We start from the raw sequence: 19,970 nt of genomic DNA, 5'->3' as shown, positions 1-19,970 counted from the left end.
GAAGATGAGATGGCTGATTTAATGGTGTAACTGAGATAAAGATAAGGTGTTAAATAGATAAAAACACTTTGGGTATCAGTTGTCTTCTGACGGCTGTTGCAATGAAGAGTGCTTGGAATGATGGTCACCCTGTTGCTCGCCTCCATGTTGTTCTGCCTCCAAAGCAGGAAATATCCACATTCAGGCCTTTTTAGATTGCAAAATCATGCAGGTCATAGCAAGCTGCAACTATGTGGAGAACATAAGCTCGAGCTTATTGTAGAGCCCTTCCTCATCTATCAAGTCAGACGTTTTAACACCCCGATAATCTTCTCAATGAGTAGTTTGGTAGAGGCGTGTGCCTCATTGTAATGCTTCTCTCCTTACAACTCTTAGCTAGATCATTATCCATGGCAGAGGGAGTATGCCTGGTCACACACAAACTTTCCATGCAACAACATCAACATATTTTATTTATATAGCACCTTTAACGTAGTAAAACATCCCAAGGCACCTCACAGCAGTGTCATAAGACAAAACACATAAATTTGACACCAAGCCACATAAGAAGAAATTACGGCAGATGACCAAAAGTTTGGTTAAAGAGGTAGGTGTTATGAAGAGTCTTGAAGGAGAAAAGAAAGGTAGAGAGGCGGAGAGGTTTATGGGGGGGAGGAAGGGGGGCGAGGAGTTCCAGAGCTTAGGGCCCAAGCAGCTGAAGGCACGGCCACCGATGGTTGAGCAGGTATAATCAGAGATGCTGAAGAGGGCAGAATTTGAGGATCGCAGATATCTTGTGGGGTTGTGAGGCTGAAAGAGATTACAGAGATAGGGAGGGGCAAGGCCAGGGAGGGATTTGTAAACAAGGATGAGAATTTTGAAATCGAGGCATTATTTAACCGGGAGCCAATGTACGTCAGCGAGCACAGGGGTGATGGGTAATCATGACTTGGTGCAAGTTAGGACACGAGCTGCCGAGTTTTGGATGACCTCAAGTTTACGTAGTGTAGAATGTGGGAGGCCAGCCAGGAGTGAGTTGGAGTAGTCAAGTCTAGAGGTAACAAAGGCATGGATGAGGGTTTCAGCAGCAGAAGAGCTGAGGCAGGGGCAGAGGCAGGCAATGTTACGGAGGTGGAAAAATGCGGTTTTAGTTATGCCGCAGATATGTAGCCAGGAACTCATTTCAGGGTCAAATATGACACCTAGGTTGCGAACAGTCTGGTTTAGCCTCAAATAGATGCTAGGGAGAGGGATGGAGTCAGTGGTTAGGGAACGCAGTTTGTGGTGGGGACCAAAGACAATGGCTTCAGTCTTCCCAATATTTAATTGGAGAAAATTTCTGCTTATCCAGTACTGGATGTCGGACAAGCAATCTGACAATTTAGAGACCATGGAGAGGTAGAGAGAAGTGGTGGAGAGGTAGAGCTGGTCAGCGTACATGTTGAAACTGACATCGTGTTTTAGGATGATATCACCAAGGGGCAGCATATAGATGAGAAATAGGAGGGGGCCAAGGATAGATCCTTGGGGGACACCACGATGCGGGAGTGGGAAGAGAAGCCATTGCAGGAGATTTTCTGGCTATGATCAGATAGATAAGAATGGAACCAGACGAGTGCAGTCCCACCCAGCTGGACTATGATGGAGAGGTGTTGGAGGATGATGGAGTGGTCGACTGTATCAAAGGCTGCAAAGGATGAGGAGTGATTGTTTCCCTTTGTCACAGTCACAAAGGATGTCATTTGTGATTTTGATGAGATCTGTTTCGGTACTGTGGCAGGGGCGAAAACCAGAGTGAAGGGATTCAAACATGGAGTTCAGGGAAAGATGGTCACAGATTTGGGAGGCGACAACACATTCAAGAATTTTGGACAGGAAAGGGAGGTTGGAGATGGGGCGATAGCTAGCAAGCAATGGGGTCAAGGGTTGTTTTTTTAAGGAGAGGGGTGATGACTGCAGATTTGAAGGAGAGGAGAACAGTACCTGAGGAGAGAGAACCGTTAACAATGTTGGCTAACGTGGGAGCCAAAAAAGGAAGTTGGGGTGGTCAGCAGTTTAGTGGGAATAGGGTCAAGTGAGCAGGAAGTGGGTCTCATGGACAAGATGAGCTTGGAAAGATGAAGACGGGAGATCAAAGAAAAACTAGAGAAAGATGCGAGTTTAGGGCTAGGGCAGGTGGGAGCCCCAGACGAAGTTTGGCCTGGTGGGCTGGGGGAAGGAAGGGAACTCGCAAAGGCAACTGATCAGATGGTTTCAATCTTTGAGACATAAAAGTCTATGAGCTCCTCACACTTGTTGTTGGAGGTGAGACAGGGAAGAGGGGTTTAAGAAGACAGTTAGCAGTAGAAAATAGTAGCCAGGGGTTATCCTTGCATTCCAGAATGATCCTGGAATAATGAGCAGTTTTGTAGACAAGAGTAGGACCTGATACTGCTTTGTGTGCTTGAGCCAGATCTGGCGATGAATGGCTAAACCAGTTGTCTGCCACATCTGTTCAAGTCTGCGCCCTTTGGAGTTGAGGGAGCGAAGATGTACCAGGGGAAACAGCTAGGGTGGGAGAGAGTAATGGTTTTAATAGGTTTTAATTCACATGATTATCTTCCTTGAAGAGCCCAGGAAGGGCCAAATTCCTATGAACAAATACATCATGACAACTTCCAGCAAATCTTCCATTGATCAGTCTTTGCGCTGAGCACTTCGAGTCTCAATGCCAAGAGCGTGCAGAAATCAAGCGCAGGTAGCGGAAAGAGGGTGTGGCAAACCAGTCCCACTCACCCCTTCCCTCAACGACTCTGTCCCACCTTTGACAGAGTCTATGGCTCTCGTACTGGACTGTTCAGACACCAAAGAACTCACTTCAGGAGTGGAAGCAAGTCTTCCTCGATCCCGAGGGACTGCCCATGATGATGATTGTCCCAATCTTCGCAGTGAGCAAGTGGTAGCCATTTCTATTCAGGAAGTTCAGGTGTTAGCTGTGGGAGCATGCACAGTTTGCAATCTATTGCATCGTTCACCTTGGGAGAGCTATAATATATGCACTTGTGAGTATGCTCACGGGTTTGTTGAGTTGTTGCTCGCGGCCTTCCGCGAGAGATGGGCACCGGAGGGACTGGAGTGCATCATCACCCCCGGCAACCAAATTTTAATTTGATTTTATATGTTTAAAATTAAATTTGTTTACTGTGCCGGGTTTTAGTGCCTCCCCCCCACTCCCACCCCACCCCTCCGCCCTTTTAGCCAGGGGGCACTTGTATAATTTGTGTTTCTAGTGCCCTCAAAAAAAAACTACAAATCAAGGGGGCACTTGAAAAGTTTTTGGAATGTGCCCCCCCCCCCCCCCCCCGCCCGCCCTCTTTAATCAGGGGGGCACTTGATTACTGATATAACTAAAAATAGTTGTAGAGTTGTTGCATTATGAGTGGCTTAGCTAGTCACGTGATGTTCACAAAACTCAATAAAACCCAAGTCAGTTGGGTCTAAGTCATCCACGATAAGGTATGCAGTTGTGAGTCGAGTGGATGAACTGGTAATGTGTACTGTGATTGTTAAACCTGTGTTAATAAACCAACTAGTTCTTGATAGCAATGTGTTGCTATGAATTCTTAAGCAAATAACTCATGAAGCAAATACATTACAAGAGCAAGCAACACAATAAAAATGCATGACCCTATCTTGCTGCTGCCTTACTGTGATGACAAATTGAATAGATTTCCCAGCTCCCCTGAAAAGTATGTCAGTTACCCGACAAATATATGCCCAGACTATTACAGAGATCTCCAGTGGCTGCATGAAATGACCCGATCGCACAAAAGTTGAGTGCAGTCATGATCTTCACAACTACCGACACAGTTGATCATAGCCACAGGTCTTCATGTAGTAGCTGCAACAGTTCCCCTATTGCGACTTTCATGAAGCACACTCCTCTAACAGAGCTCACACTACAGTCTTCATAGGACCTGTGTTGCCTGTATATTCTTTGTGGGGGGAGGGGGGAGCGTCAATACCTTGTAGGTGCATCCTCCTCATATGAGGCCTCATTCAGCTTTCCTCTCCCCCTCCTGCTGCTCCTCCTCCATTCTAATGTCAAACAAAGGAATACCCACTGGGAATCCCATACTTGGTGCTGAGAAATTCTCACTGTGGGTGTTATGTATGTATGTAAACCTTACCAAAATGTAAGACTTGCCACTAGGGGGCACATCTGTGGGAGACCTAAGGGTCACCTGTGCACCCTGGGGCAAGCAGGTGTAAAAGGTGACTCACCATGCTGCTTTCTCACTCTAGAGTCTGAATAAAGAGACCAAGGTCACACCAGTTTGAGCTTGCGATATAGTCCTGTGGATTTATTGTGAACATAACAAATTGGCGACGAGCAACAAATCACGAACTTTCACATGGTAATGGCTGCCGTTGGTATTGAGAGATTTGTTGAGGGTGATGATTTGGAAGCCTTCGTTGAGCGCCTCGACCAGTACTTTGTGGCCAACGAATTGGACACGGCTGAAACAGCGATCAAGCACAGGGTGATTCTCCTCACCGTATGTGGGTCATCGGTATATGGCCTCCTTAAAAATTTGCTGGCACCAGTCAAACTAATGGTCAAATCTTACGCAGAGCTGTGTATATGGCTTGGAAACACCTCAAAGCCAAAGGAGAGCAACCTGATGGCCAGGTACCGCTTTTACACACACCGAGGGCCAGAACATGGCGAGTTTTGTCGCCGACCTAAGACAGCTTGCGGGGCAGTGCGAATTTGCAGGATCCTTGGGGGAAATGTTGCAGGACTTTTTCGTGTTTGGAATTGGCCACGAGGTCATTCTTCACAAATTGCTGTCTGCCGAATCCCTAGATCTGAGCAAGGCCTTCATATCAACGAGCGATAACACGAAACAGATATCTTCACAGAATCGAAGCTCACCGGCAAGCACCGTGCACAAAATAATGTTTTCAACAGGCAGAACACACAGGGCAGGGCCCACACGATTGCAGAGGCCAGACCTAGGCCTAGAGTGACTCAGAGTCCGCCGTGGGGCGTGAATGCGTATCCATTAGCACCATGTTGGCGCTGCAGGGGCAGCCATAGAGCTCATCAATGGCGATTCAAGCCCTATGTGTGCAAGGGCTGTGGAACAATGGGGCACCTCCAGTGAATGTGCAAATGATCTCTGACTCACCACGTGGCAGAGTCAGGAGAGGATGACCGATCCAGCGAGGATCACAATGAACGAGCAGAAGAGGCAACTGAACCTGAGGATGAAGAGGAAGTATATGGGATACACACCTTCACCACCAAAAGCCTTCCGATAATGTTAAAAGTTGAACTTAACGGCACTCCAGTCTTCATGGAACTAGACACGAGGGTGAGTCAATCAGTTATGAGCTAGAAGGCATTCGAGAGGCTGTGGAGTGACGAAGCAAGCGACCCAAACTGATCCCGATTCAGGCAAAGCTGCGCACCTACACCAAGGAACTGATACCAGTTATTGGTAGTGCAGACATAGGAGTATTCCATGAGGGAGCAGTGCACAATTTACCACTGTGGATTGTTTCAGCTAAGGGGCCAATGCTGCTTGGCAGGAGGTGGATGGGGAAGATTCAATGGAACTAAGAAGACCTCTGCGTACCTTCTCCAGTGAACGAGGTCTCCCCTTCTCAAAGGCTGAGCAAACCCCCACCTTCAGCTGAACCAGGCATCGAAATGCAGATCCATTTGCAGATCCCCAAGGCACAGGCCGCTCATCACAACCACGAGGAGGTAAAGTTCAACCAAGCAGCGGTACAGGCGCGGTACCCACCATCCAAAGCTGATGGCCTCTTCGCGACGATGGAAGAGGATCCAGGTTGACCATATGGAGACGGACTCCGGCCGAAACGATCCGAATGCGTCTTCCCGATGTCAGAGGCAAAATACCTGGGGAGGACGATCAAGGCAGTCGGCAGCACGGATACAGACGAGAGGGTGTCCAGACCACAGGACGAGAACGTGTCCAGACCACGGGACGAAGATGCGTCCAGACCACGGGACGAGAGAGCATCCAGACCACGGGACGAGAGGGCGTCTAGACCACGGGAGGTCGCCGCAACGGAACGGAGAAATGTGTCGCCCAGCAAGGAAGACGACTGGGTTTGGGGCAAAGGTAAAGGGGTGGCTGCTGTGAAGGCCAGGAACCCACTACGCTCCAATAAATTGTGTGCACTATGTAACCTTTGTGAGCAGTCTTTCGCGGCCAATGATGTACCATTATATGGGGTTGGGGGTACCTTACAATAAGCCAAAGTAGCGGGCGAACACCAAACGTCATAAATGTATCTGACAATGTACTTGTAACCAGTGATGTGTTATCACACAGGGTCGGGTGTGTTGTACAGCAAGCCAAAATAGCGGGTGAATCCCAACCAGTTGTATATGTATCTAACAAAGTATTCGTAGCAAGTGAGATGTTACCGCACGGGGTCGGGAGTGTTGTGCAGCAAGTAAAAGTAGCGGGCGAGTCCCAAACGATTGAACATGTATCCAATAAGTTAAACAAAGCAGCAGCCTGTGTTCACGTGACTAAAGAGACGTACCAAAGAGTGTCCCAATATGTGCTCGAGTCAGACAAGCTGCTCATCCCACAAGCTTAGGAGAGCAGAGGCACCATTATCGATGCATTGTTTCGAGAATGTCTAACACTGTCTGTGCACTCTAACATGATCGGCCAAGGGCCAGGCACAGAGAGCGGCACTTATGCCCTCAGTTGGCTACCATTGCCCACCACCGGTCAACCACGAGGATGAACCCACCACGTCAGGACTTCAACCCAGGTGATCGACCCGGGGACACGGGGAGCTAGATCGCCTCAACTTGCAAATAACTTGCACGTAAAACTTTGGGGGGGAGTGATGTTATATATGAATTGTAAACCTTACCAAAATGTAAGACTTGCCTCTGTGGGAGACTCAAGAGTTACCTGTGCATCCTGGGGCAAGCAGGTATAAAAGGTGATTCGCTATGCTGCTTCCTCACTCTGGAGTCTGAATAAAGAGACCAAGGTCACAACAGTTTGAGCTTGCGATATAGTCCTGTGGATTTATTCTAAACAAAAATATCCTGGGGGTCTCCCTGTCGCATAGGTAGTCAGAAACAAGACCAGCACTGGCCATGGGAAAATCAAAATAAATGCTCCAAAAACTCTTTCCCAGATCCAGTATTCTTTAATCAAAGTTTGTGCACACTTCATGCTCAAACCTTCCTCATTTCCACCAGCCACAGCTAATCTTTCAAACAGGTACCCTTATAAAACCCATTCAATTACCCGAGGGTATTACAAGCGTAATCTCGAGAATTTCCATGCGCCGTGCCACTGGTCCTCATTTTATTTTATGTAAATCTGTGTTGAATCGGCAAGCGGATCTTGATTAAACCCCAAATTGACTGACATAGGAAAGTCAAGTACATTGATTTTTAAGGCAGAGAACTGGTACGGATGGTTTCCACCCCGATTTCCAGACCAAGAAAAAAAGTTGGACATTGTAAGTCCCAGAAATGTTGAAAATGGCAAGGAATCTCTCTGGGACTTTCCAATGTTACTGGATAAAATTAAAGGGGGAAAATTCGGGTAGTTTGCGTTTCCCATTAGGGGTTGCTAATGGGGCGAAAAACGACTTTTTTCCTGGGCGCAGCACCGCGGGAATTTAGTGGTGGCAGTAACCAGTAGCGCCCCGCTCCTACCGGTAGTGTCCCAGGCCACTGCGCCAGCAATTACAATGTCATCACCATGCGCAGCCCCGGAGCGAAAATTCAGTAGCGTTGGAAACTCGCGTGCCTTTGCGCTCCAGTCCCACCCCCGAAAGGAACTGCAACGCGATATTTTGCACTGCTGTTCCTCTTGGGGCGGTAAGCCCAATATAGGTTGCAGGGCGAGATTTCCACACCTGGCACATGAACTCCCGCCTCGTGGTTGTTTCCGCCCCCAAATGGGGCGGTACCGAATTTTGTCCCCTAATTCTTTGGAAAATATTAGTTTATTGTCCGAGTGATCCACTCACAAGTTCTGGGTCATAAAGCTCTTTCGGGGAAAAATTCAGTTGGGGACGGTAACACTCGCGAGGCATGAGATTTTGCGCCAGGTGCAGAAGTCTCACCTCGCGCTAAATGAAGTGTTCCACTTCTTTTCTGGGACGGTAGTTAGGTAGACGCCTCGGGAACGGGGCGGAGCACTACGCACTAGGCCGCGTAGCGCTGCTGCGTAGGAGGGGGTCTTCCCGGAATTAAAGGGAAGGATCCAAGCTGTATATTCTGAAGCAAAAAAAGGAACCTACCTGGACCGCCGGGGAGTGGGGGTGCCATGCCAACCGCCTGGCAGTCAAGCAGAGTGCCGGGCTGACTGATCGCGGCATGGACCCCACATTCAAAGCGCCAACAGAGCGCACAAAAAAATCGGGAATTTTTTTTTTTTTTAACAGCAGCACACCTCCCCTTTAAGTTTTGCCCCGCGAGCAGCCAGCCACCCGGTATGCGTCCCTAAAACCGTCGCTGTCATCACCTGGCGCAGCTTCAGAGGGCGGTGCCCAAGTAAGGTTCCCGGGTGCTAAAGGCAACCGGCGCAGCGGAGTGGGACGATACAGGTTACTGCAACCGCTAAACTCCCACTGAATTTAGCGGGAGTCGTTAACAGCGCTGTGCCCGATAGCAATGTTGTTTGCATCCCGTTAGTGTCCCTGTATTCATGGGGGAGGTACAAACTACCTGAATTTCTAGACCTTTATTTGATCGCAGCAAAATACATCATCCCATTATCACAATTCTTCACCACAATTCACAGGACATGGAAAACAGATAATGCACACTAAGTCGCATTAAGACATTCGCAGATACTCATGATTTGTTCAGTGGTGCTCAGGCAGTCAAAGGAAATCTACTATTTATTCATCAACCTGTGAAGATCTTTTATGCGGTATATTGGCGCTGGGCCTGTGGGGATGTATTAAGTGGTGTGTTGGTGATCACTCTGCAGAGATGCGTTGTGCGGTTCCCTGTTGAGCTGTGAGTAATATATTGGTGAATCTGGTGTGTGAACACTGGTGCTGGTCCTGTGGGGATCAGGTGTGCAGTACTGCTGATATGTTTTGCAGGGAGTTGCTGACTGGAACCTTTTGCTAAATTTTTGAATAACTTGACATATAGAGTAATACTGCATTGCCTTTAAAGTTGCCACTTTGCATTCTGCCACAGGAAGAATGCCTCTTTGAATATATTGACAGCAAAGGCCTAAGTTACAATGGGCTAGAGCTAGAACTTCCACTTTTTTTGTCTGCTTAACGCCCACTTAACGCCCATTTTACCGCTGAAATGACGTATAACGCCCATATATCGTCCATTTTGGCACAAAATGAAAACTGACAGGCTTGTTTAGGAGATTTATCGCCCAGCATTACTTTCCTCACAGAATTAATGCCGAGATTCAATATTAAGGCCCGGTGACTGTTTTTTGTCATAAAAAGCTTATTTACCCAAACTAGCGGCCATGGAAATTGCCCACCCTCAATTTTACCACCTCACTCACATAGTGCCCAGAATATCGCTCGCTCAAAAAAATGCTCACAAAAAGTGGAACTAACTGGGACGAATGCCAGCGGTGTGGCTGGCATTTGTTAAATCCCACTCTTATGTGAGGAGCTGATATCGGAAAGATTTGCCTGAAAGAGCGCTGATGTGAGTGACAACGCTGACACATTGCTGTGTGTGCGCAGCTCAGACATCAATGGTGCCCATCACCTTGGTGCCAGTTAAAATTTACGTTGATTGATATTAAGTTGTATTTAACCATTTCATGGTAAGGAATCACCAGTGTGTAATGGTCCAGCTATCTGAGACAATGTGCAACAAGGTTATGTTCAATAACAAAAGTTTATTAGCAACATTGGTCTGAAATCATAAGTATCACAGCCACGAACACCCAACCCCTGTCCACACCCAACTTTTTCCACCATTGACGTAAATCACATGTTCAACATGTCCACCAACACATAATACAAAGGCAAAGCAGGAGTGTGGTCCCCAGCCCCCATACATTGCAAAAAATTGCATACACCCAGATGGAGATATAACACAGCCATCACCTGCGCACATGCACCTCACTTTCCTTCCCCCCTCTCCTTCTTCTCCCCACCTCTACCCCTTCGCCTCCTTGCTCCATGGCGCCTGGCCGAGGAGCTCCTCAGGCGGTGTCTCATTGGGGGGGATGAAGGTAGATGCGGTGATTGCACGGGTTCGGGAGCGGGGGGTGCCGAAGGGGCCATATTCTCTGATGCAGAAGTAGGATCTTGGTCTTTGCTCTCATCTGTCATTCACAGTTGTGGTGCGGAACCTAGGGGTGGAGTGCCGCGCTCAGGGACCACTGGGGGGCCTGTGCCAGCAGTGTTCCTGGCTATCGCATCCAGGGACTTCACCATGTGCGGAATGTACTTATCATGGTAGCCAGGTGTCAGGATATGCCCCCTAAAGCTTCGATGAGGTGGTCACCAATGTCTACAGCCCTCCTGGACAACTGTATCATCGCTCCGCTGTCATGTCACGCTCGTGGAACAGACCGCTCTCATCTATCGAGAACGGACCTAGCGGATTGATAGGCGACAATCGGAACTCCTCAGCACCAGATGTAGGATCGTCTGGAGAATTGGGCCCCGCGCCCCCACCTTCTGGCCTCTGTGGCCTGGGGCCACGCTGCTGGCTGAGCTGCAAGACACAAATGAGGTGATTAGAGGAGAAGGGGGTGTTAGGGTCACAAGGTGAGTCCAGCGTTACACATAGCATATGCACAACAAACATACCACTGCTATCAAAATGATCGCAGACATCACATTTCATGACCATCAACACATTGTGCATTGCAATGATTTTCATGAGGCTAGCATTATTTCTATGAGACTTTTAGAAATCATCTATCATATATGATTGTTCAGATATGAGTTGGTGTGGCATCTATTGACTTTAGATCACGCAATCGTTTAAGCTTTACTCACGTGACATCACTTCAGGGTCTGCAGATGCGTCCGTGGCTGTCCAGGGGTGCTTCCCCACGAGTGTGAGCACTCGCTCCTCCATCTCAGTGATGTTGCTGGTGACTAGTGGCCCCTCACCCGTTCGCCTCTGCTCGGACCTCATCGTCAATAGCTTCTTATGCAAAAGGTACCAAGACGACATGGCATGACATCATTGCATGATGTCACAGATACTGATACAACACATAACCGACAGATGTAATCATGATTATTATGATTATTATCATTCTTTACCTAAAGACATACACCGTGACTGCAGGCTTTGAGTACAACATTCCCGGTAAAAGTGCAAAACCTCACATCTGCTGATAGTCACTCATGACTGATACAAATCAAATTATATAAATACATAAATACATGTAAATCAATATAATACTCACTCTTGTGGATCCCACAAGGTCGTTCCAGTGTTTGCGGCATTAGTTGCCCTCACGCACCTCGTTGGTCGCCGAAGAGACCACCTCTGCTATCTCGGTCCATATCCTCTGGCAGGCCTTTGGGGTGGGCTTCCCACGCCCTCCCTGTGTCAAATCACCCCAGCGTAACTCAACCTCATGCAGGAGGGAGGCATTTACCTCGTCCGAGGACCTCCTGGCTCTTTTGCGCCCTCCAATGTGCTTTGCACAAGCAGTCTCACTGCAGTTTTACAACCACCATCCATGACATTCTACTGGAGGTTTCCTAAATCTGGTGAATGTACAATTAACTTTAACATAAAATTAGGCAGTATTTCCCCATAGCTCCCCGAAATGCCAATATATTATAACTCAATGCCATGCCCATAGTGCTAGCCTGCAGTTCTTAAAGGGGAGGTGAATTCTGGCTGTGCAGGTATTGGAAGTCATTGTAGAGGAGTGTGTAACCTACAGGAAGATAGCACAACATGGCAGAGGGAGGGCTCCCAGATTTTATGATGCAGCACTTGGGGCCATGGTGCAGGAGGTGGATAGGAGGAGAGATGTCCTCTGTGCACAGGGGGCTAGGAGGCCCTCCAGACAGATGCTGCGAAGAAAATGGGAGCAGCTAGCCGTTACTGGCAATGCAAGCAGTGTAGCCCCGAGGAACTGGATGCAGTGCAGGAAGATGTTTAATAACCTCATGTGAGTAAGGAAGGTCAGTGAATTCATCTTCAAATGCCATTTCCCACAAACTGCACCACCAGCTTCACACACTGCTGAATTCACCACACCCCCATTACTCACCTACCAACAATCTCTATCAATCACAATTCTTATCTCACATTCATACCCTCCATCTCACCCTCACCACTGCTACAAGCCTCATATCCACATCTTACATCTTGCACACACTGCCAGCTATTCAACCAGGACAGCCACATCAGCCAAACACAGTGAACCACAATCACTAACACACTTCCCTCTCTCATGCAGGACAAGGAGGTGCACAATCGTAGGCACCGACAGCGACAGGTAACCAGAGGGGGATAGGCATGTCTCCATATCCTGACTCCAGGAGACGGTGCTCACCATAATTGGAATGGCTGTGACTGAGGCCGTGGCCAGCGGCGGCACTGAAACCATTGAACATGATGGTGTGCTTATACCTAATTCTCTTTCTCACATTCCACTTCCCCCTCATTCCACAATCTCTTCTGACGTACAAGCTGCAGATGCTGTAAGCATGCACCTCTTGCTTCCCCCTCTCCCCTCACCACAACCCTGCCTTTGTGCCTTTCCCATTTCAGAGATCCAGGAAATCCAACTTGGCCAGGCAGTGGTCCAAGAGGAAGAGGAAGAGGAGAGTGATGATGAAGAAGAAACACCGTCACTTGATCTGGCATTCACAGCCACCAACTGAGATACTGGAACTGCGCGGACTTTAGAGGGAAGCTGAGAGGCGGAATCTGCGTGTGATGAGTCATCGGGCATGAGTGAGCTGCAGCCAGGGAAGAGAGAAGGGGTAGTACAGGTGCCAGCTCCCTGGAGGGTGAGGTCGCACATGGATTCTGCTGCACATGACTCAGATGAGGACTTCGATGGGGCGGCCGACAGAACAAAGCTGATGGGTATGCACGACAAAATGCTTGGTGCACTGGCAGGTCTGCCAGAAAGCCTGAATGCAATATCAAGGAGCATGGAGGAGTCCAGTTCCAAACTTGCACAGGTCTTTGCTCAGAGCATGGAGCCCATCCTTTCCAACATAGAAGGGATGGGCAGATCCATTAGTGCAATTGTGGATGCAACCATCATGCAACATCTGGTGGCCGATAGCTCAGTTTCCATTGCAGCACAAGCAAAAGCCACTCTGAGTATGGCAATGGAAGTTCCGACTGAAGTCCGGCAAGCTCAGCTTGCTGCCATGCAAGCATAGACTATAGCCATCATGACTGGGTTTACTAGTGTTGAAAGGGACTTACAGGGTGTCACAGGAGTCCAGCAATCTGTCCTCCAGCAGATTACTAGGATTGCTGAGGTGCCACCCCGGGGGAGTGGCAGTAGTTCCGTGGAACACAAACCTGCTGTCCTCTCTCAGGATGACAGCATTCGTCCTCCCACCACCATCACTCTGCCAATGCCACAGCTGTTGTCAGCCAGCCCAGACTGCTACCGCTCATGCCAAGGTGGTGCAGTCTGAAGCTGCGCCCTGCATGGCTATATGCCATCTCCCCCACTGAAAGTCAGCAGCCTTCCATGCTGCAACCACTGGGGTAGTACGGCGTAGGAGCACAAGGACAGGCAAAAGCACACGCAAGACAGGCATTAGGAAAATGCACAAGGGTTGATAGTTGATTTTTGAATGAAATATTGTAATGTTTGATTCATAAAATTGGTTTGGAATTTTTTTGGGGGGTGGCTTTTATTGCAGCATTTGGGCTAGGTGAACGCTGTGATGGTCAGTAAAAGAGGGAAGGTAAGGTGTGGGACTATTAATCAATGTGGAATTGGGGTTGCATTCACTGGTCAGATGAGTCAATTATGGACAGCCCAGGCAGAAAAGGGCTGTCTGGGTTGTCTCCTCCCTTCTGCTTCCTCCTCTTTTGTTTCCTCCTCCTTTTCTTCCACTTCCTCCACCTCCCCTTCCTCCTCTTCCTTCTTCCATCTGGTCGCCTTATGCCTCGTGGCAAGGGCTGTGCCATCATGATGGCGAGGTTGTGGAGCATGCAACAGACCATGACAAATCTTAAGCCATGCTCTGGTGAGTACTACAGGACTCCTTCAGAGCGGTCCAGGCAGCTGAAAGAACGCCAATCAATTGCTCTATCAGATTATGTGTGGCGCATGGCTTTCGTTATATGAATGCTGCCTATGTTTGTGTGGGTTGCGCAGCGGAGTCCTGAGCCAGGTGGTCAGAAGGATAGCCCTTGTTGCCCAGTAGCCACCCTCTGGTTTGTCGTGGTGGCTCAAATGCTGATGGCACAGTGGGCTGCCTCAGAATGAAGGCATCATGGCTGCTGCCAGGATACAAGCATTGACTTGTGTGATGCACTGAGTATGGTCGGACTCCAGCTGTACATTGAGGGGGTGGAATTTCTTCCAGTTGTGGTACATCTCCAAATTGAGATGCAGCGCCTACAAAGCAACGTGTGTGCAGTCAATGGGACACTGCACTATGAGGAAGCCTACTATCCTGGCGAAGCCATGTGCTCACTTCGCCTGCGTCTCTCTGGCAAGAGAGAATGAAATGTATTCAGCTTTCTTTGCATAGAGTCTCGCTCATCTCCCTTATACAAGAGTAAACAACGAATTAGGAGATGTTACAGATGTGCCTGCTCCATGCTGAAAGAGGCATGACGCAAAGAAGTTCAAGGTCAAGGTCACCTTTACAGCCACTGGCCATGTGGTCTTCGCCCTAGACTGAGGCTGCAGGTCTGCCTGCAGCAGATGGCAGATTTCAGTGAGTAGCTCCTTAGTGAAAATGGAGACATCACATGCACTGTTCGTCCACTGAGGTTGAGATAGGAGAATTGCTCCTTGAAGACCCTGGGTGGATGTGGCCTCCTGCTGAGAGCCCTTCTTCCCCTCCTCCTCCTCCCTCTTCTAGCAGCTTGTCTTGCTCTTTATCACCTCTGCTCATTCTCCCTGTCATGCTGCAGGCCATGGGTGACACAAACTACTGCACTCATGTCTGAGAACAACTGGTCTGAGCAGATCCCTTGCAAGTCAGTACCAAGTCCTTGAGCACGTGCCACACTATTCCTTGTAGACTTTAGGCAACTTTAAAGGAGTCTAGAAAGCACCAAACATTTTTACAAACTCAGCAATAGCTAGTAGAAACCAATCAGCAGCTAGCCTGTAGGTAGGTGATGATCCCTTTAAATAGCGCTGGTGCGGGGTCCTTCCTGCTGCTGAACACATGGTCAGCTGTGCAAGTTTAAGAGAGAGCGTCAGCTCCAGCGTTGAGGTCGAAAATGGCAGCGCTGGCATAAAATCAGCATTACATGCTGATTGACGTCACAATCTGCATACTCTGCATACATACGGTACATGCCTCCATCACTTACGCTAACGCCCTCACCAAAATGGCATTCGGTGCGGCCCGCACCAGAAATGTGCGCGCACCAAATAACGGGTACTAACGCAACCGAATTTTTAGCCATTGCCTTTGCTCAACTTAGTATTTGATGCATAGTTAGCTCCATATTAAATTCACTTAACACTTCTGCTTAGTTCTGTATTTAGCTCATGGTTATTTTATCCAACCAGCCCTGTCCTCGGTCTATGGTTAGGTTTATGCTTGGCTATGTGTTGTCTGCTGTTATGATTAATGCTTGGTCTGCGTTTTTAGTCTCCAATTGCTTCAGTATTCTCACTGTGGCCTTGGTCTCCGCCTGACACGTTTGGTCTGTGTTTATTAGATCTAGTTACGTGAAGTAATAAGAATGATTTTCTTTAGATTTTACCCCTTTGGCTGATCAAATCCTACACACCTAATGACAGCATCACCTTGAACATGGACTGCACATTCTTATTCTGCCGGACACAGCAAATTCAGAGCAAGTTAGTGGAATTGCTTTTTTATTAGAGGTTTACATCTTGTATGTTAGTAATACATGCTGGTCTTTCCACCCACATGCAGTAATGAACTCACCAGTCTGTGGGTTTGCCCTTTATTTAGACCATGGGAGCCACTTACTTCCTCATAAACTCAGAGATTCCAAGATTTATTTCTTCAATAAATAGTTCGCACATGTTATAACTTTGGCATCTAATCAGCAGATGCAGGAGATGTTTATTAGTGAGGCAATTCTGACCCATGAGGTAGTTATTATTGAGTTTGCTCAGATCCATGTGTTTTTCTTTTGCTGATTTTCTCTCTTTCTCCTCTCCTCTCCTTCCTTCAGGCACTGATTACTGATGGGAGTATAAGCACAGGTCATCTTCTGATTCCTCACACAAGTCAAGCTTGATCTGTTTCTCACCCAATGACCACACATGCACATTTTCTAGTAGGGATCACTAGATAGTGGGAAGGAGCAGAAACTAAGACTGGTTTTCCAAACCCTAGTCCAGGCGTGTTGCAGGATATAAGTCCACTTTATCCCACAAGGTTATCATTGAATCTGCTCAGACCCATGTGAACAAGAAACCTGAAATGGAGTTTCAGAGACTGCCTGAACATCTGTTGAACATTTACACAAACAGGAAAGTCAAGAACAAAGATGATAAATGCATCAATATAGACAATGGATGTGTTGAAAGCACTGAGACAGGCTCTGTGCCAAGATTGCTGAGAAGTGTGATGGAAACAATTTGGCAGATACACACTTATTTATGTTACTGCCTATGCCAGGATTTCCCACAGAGTGAGAAGAGGACAGAATCTTTTAGCATTTCAAAACTGCTCTTGTTTTATTTAACTTCAAATCCAAAGGGATTGCAATTATCATACTCGTCTAATTCCAGTCAACTTCCCCCAACTGCACAATAGTAACCAAGTTTACTTCGTGAAGGGAATTTGTTGATTTTTTTAAATTTCAGAAACCAAGGTCAAAGCCAAGATCCATAGTGTATTCGTAGTGTAGGACATTATCAATGTTGAAAAAAGTAGAAGTGAAGTTGGGATCAATCAGAAAGTTATGGAGCTTAGAAAAAGGAATGGTCAGAGGTACACTGATCACAATAATTCTGAGAAAAGAGAAAGACAAAAAAAGGTTACAACAAAGAAATATTAGAGGCTATGAATCAGAAAATTAAGACTAAGTGATGCTAGTTTGGGCTTCAAAAGCTGGTACATTATCAGGAGAAGAAAGACTAATGGAGGTAAGTAGTGCGATCATTTTGAAATCTTGTAAGAATGAGTTTGAGTAGCAGACAATGGGATGGGTCTTCTACCAAAACTGTGAGGATGTAGGGAGGAGGAAGAGCATGTTAGATAGTGTATTTGGAGCTTAGAAAAAGGAATGGTCAGAGGTGCACTGACCACAATAATTCTGAGAAAAGAGAAAGACAAAAAAGTTTGCAACGAAGAAGTATTAGAGGCTAGAAGTGAGAGAGTGATCACCTATCAGACAAGAAGTTTTTTTCTTGTATCCATTCCAGGAGTTCAAGAAGGAGTTAGAAGAGCTTCCCAGATGTGGGATCAGTATTCAAATATTGGACCAGGCTTGGCTTAATAAAGAATTAAGAGAAAAACAAGTATTTGGAATGAAGGACAAAACCAAACTTTTGGAAGCTATATTAACAATGGAGGAGAAATGCAAATTCTATTTAAGATCAAAGGAAATAGTGAGACGATGAATACTAATAGATGAAGAACTAAGGGTGCAAATATAAAAGATAGATCTGTTGAGTAGACATGCGAGAGACATGATGAAACTGTGATAATGAACTCCTTTCTCCCTGTGAATTGACGTGCCCACTAGCTTCTTGATGCTCTTGGAGTAATTGAATTTGTATGTTACATTCTTATCCATGCCTCCGAATGAATGCTAGCAACGACGCATTGTGCTGTTCCAGTGCAGTGCACTCAAATAGAACAAGCCCATAATTCAATCACAGGGATTAGCCAGATGGACTGCAGTGGTCTTTTCTGAACCTCTACATTCCTATGTTCCCATGTGATCAGCATCTATTCTACTACAATTATTCTGCGCTCCACGCACCCACCCCCACCCCGCCAACAAAATGACAAGTACAGCCTAGTTTTATTTTTAAACAGAAAGTGCTTTAAATACGCAGAAGATCTCTGCATCTGAAAAAAGAAAAGGTAAGTTTTTGCTTCAGGTGTTCAACTTTCATCATAAGTAGAAACTAAGAGAGCATTTTTATAGAGATGCACAACAGATAAAAGTAAAGAATCAGGTATGCTAATTGCAATCACATGAACATTGGGTTTCGTAGCTTGCGAACTGGAACAAAGATTAAGTAAAGCAGCTCCAAAATTAAATGAAAGGTAGATGGGAGAAAATAGCAGGGAAATTGAGAAAGACAACTAGGGGATTAAATTGGATAACCCCCGAAAACAGGCGTGGGGATCATGGTACGCAATTCACCCGCGCTTGATCATTGCATTGTATGCAGGATGAACAATTTGTGCTGCCTGCTGTTTTACTAATTACTGCATGCAGCCAGTGCTATCCACTCTGTTTACTGGCTGCACACATCAGCAGGAGGCCTAATATCATGAGTTGCTAACGCTACTTAAAGGCAGCCTGCACTTCTTGAAGGAGTGTTGCGAGTACTTTGTGAGCTGAATCTATGCTGTAATATATTGAAGAATAGCTGAACATACGAGAAAGCGTGCACCAAGGTTTTCTGATAATGCACTGGAGGCCTTGGTGCAAGACGTGGAGAGGAGAAACATCCTCTATCCATAGGGGGACAGGGGGAAAAGAAGCCCTTGAGACATATGCTGAGGAGGCAGTGGGAAGAAGGAGCAGTGGAGGTCAATGCCAGGAGTATAGCTCCAACATGGTTGCAGAGCAGGAAGAAATGTAATGATCTGGCACAAGTTGTCAAGGTGAATGAGTTCAATCTTCAAATGGCATATCCTACCAACTGCACCACTAGCCACATCCACTGCTCATTCACTACACCCCCATCACTCACCTATGAACAATCACTATCAATCAATATTAAACCCTTCAATTGATATTTACCACACCCTCACACACATAGTCCTGTTGCAAGGCTCACATCCACAACTCACAGCTCACACACACTGTCAGCTATTCAAACATGGCAGCTACATCACCTAACTATAATGCCGAACACCCACTGACACACTTCTCTCTTTCTTGCAGGAGAAGGTGGCGCAGAACAGGAGGCAGCAGGAAAGAACTGGGGAGGACAAGCGTGCCTGCATGTTTTAACCCACAGTGCTGGCCATCATGGGAAGAGGCATCGCTGAGGCCGTGGTCACTAATGGCGTTGGAGATATCGATGATGAGGATCTGTGTGTTCCTAATCCTCCTTCTTGCTTCCCACTTCTCCCTCATCCCACATATCTTCTGACTCACAAGCTGTAGATGATGTAAGCATGCACTTCTTACTTTCTCCTCTCTCCTCACCATAATCCAATCCTCATCCCATTTTCATTTCAAATACCCAAGAACTGGAACCTTCTCAGTCAGAGGAGGAAGAGGAAGAAGACAGTGAAGGTGAAGATACAGTGTCACTCTATCTTACACTCACAGCTATCAGCTCAGAGACTGACATGGTGCGTATTTTGGAGGATAGAATAGAAGAGTGATCTGTATATAGTGAGACCCCAGGAATGAGTGCGCAGGAGCCAGGTCAGGGGGAAAGTAAATCACAGATGCCAGCTTGCCGGTGGGTGAGGTCGCACACTAATTCTGCTACAAAGGAGTCAGATGAGGACTTCGATGGCCTAGACTACAGAAGATGGCTAATGGGTGTACATAACCAAATGCTGAATGCACTGGAAAGCCTACCAGAAAGCCTGCGCTCAATGTCAAGAAGCATGGAAGCACTCAGCTTCAACTTGGCACAAGGCTTTGCACAGAGCTTGGAGCCCATCTCTTCAAA

Source organism: Pristiophorus japonicus, chromosome 16 (genome assembly GCF_044704955.1).
Source record: "Pristiophorus japonicus isolate sPriJap1 chromosome 16, sPriJap1.hap1, whole genome shotgun sequence".
In the NCBI taxonomy this organism is placed as follows: Eukaryota; Metazoa; Chordata; class Chondrichthyes; family Pristiophoridae; genus Pristiophorus; species Pristiophorus japonicus.
The sequence above is the reverse complement of the archived record's forward strand: the minus strand, read 5'-3'. Positions refer to the sequence as shown.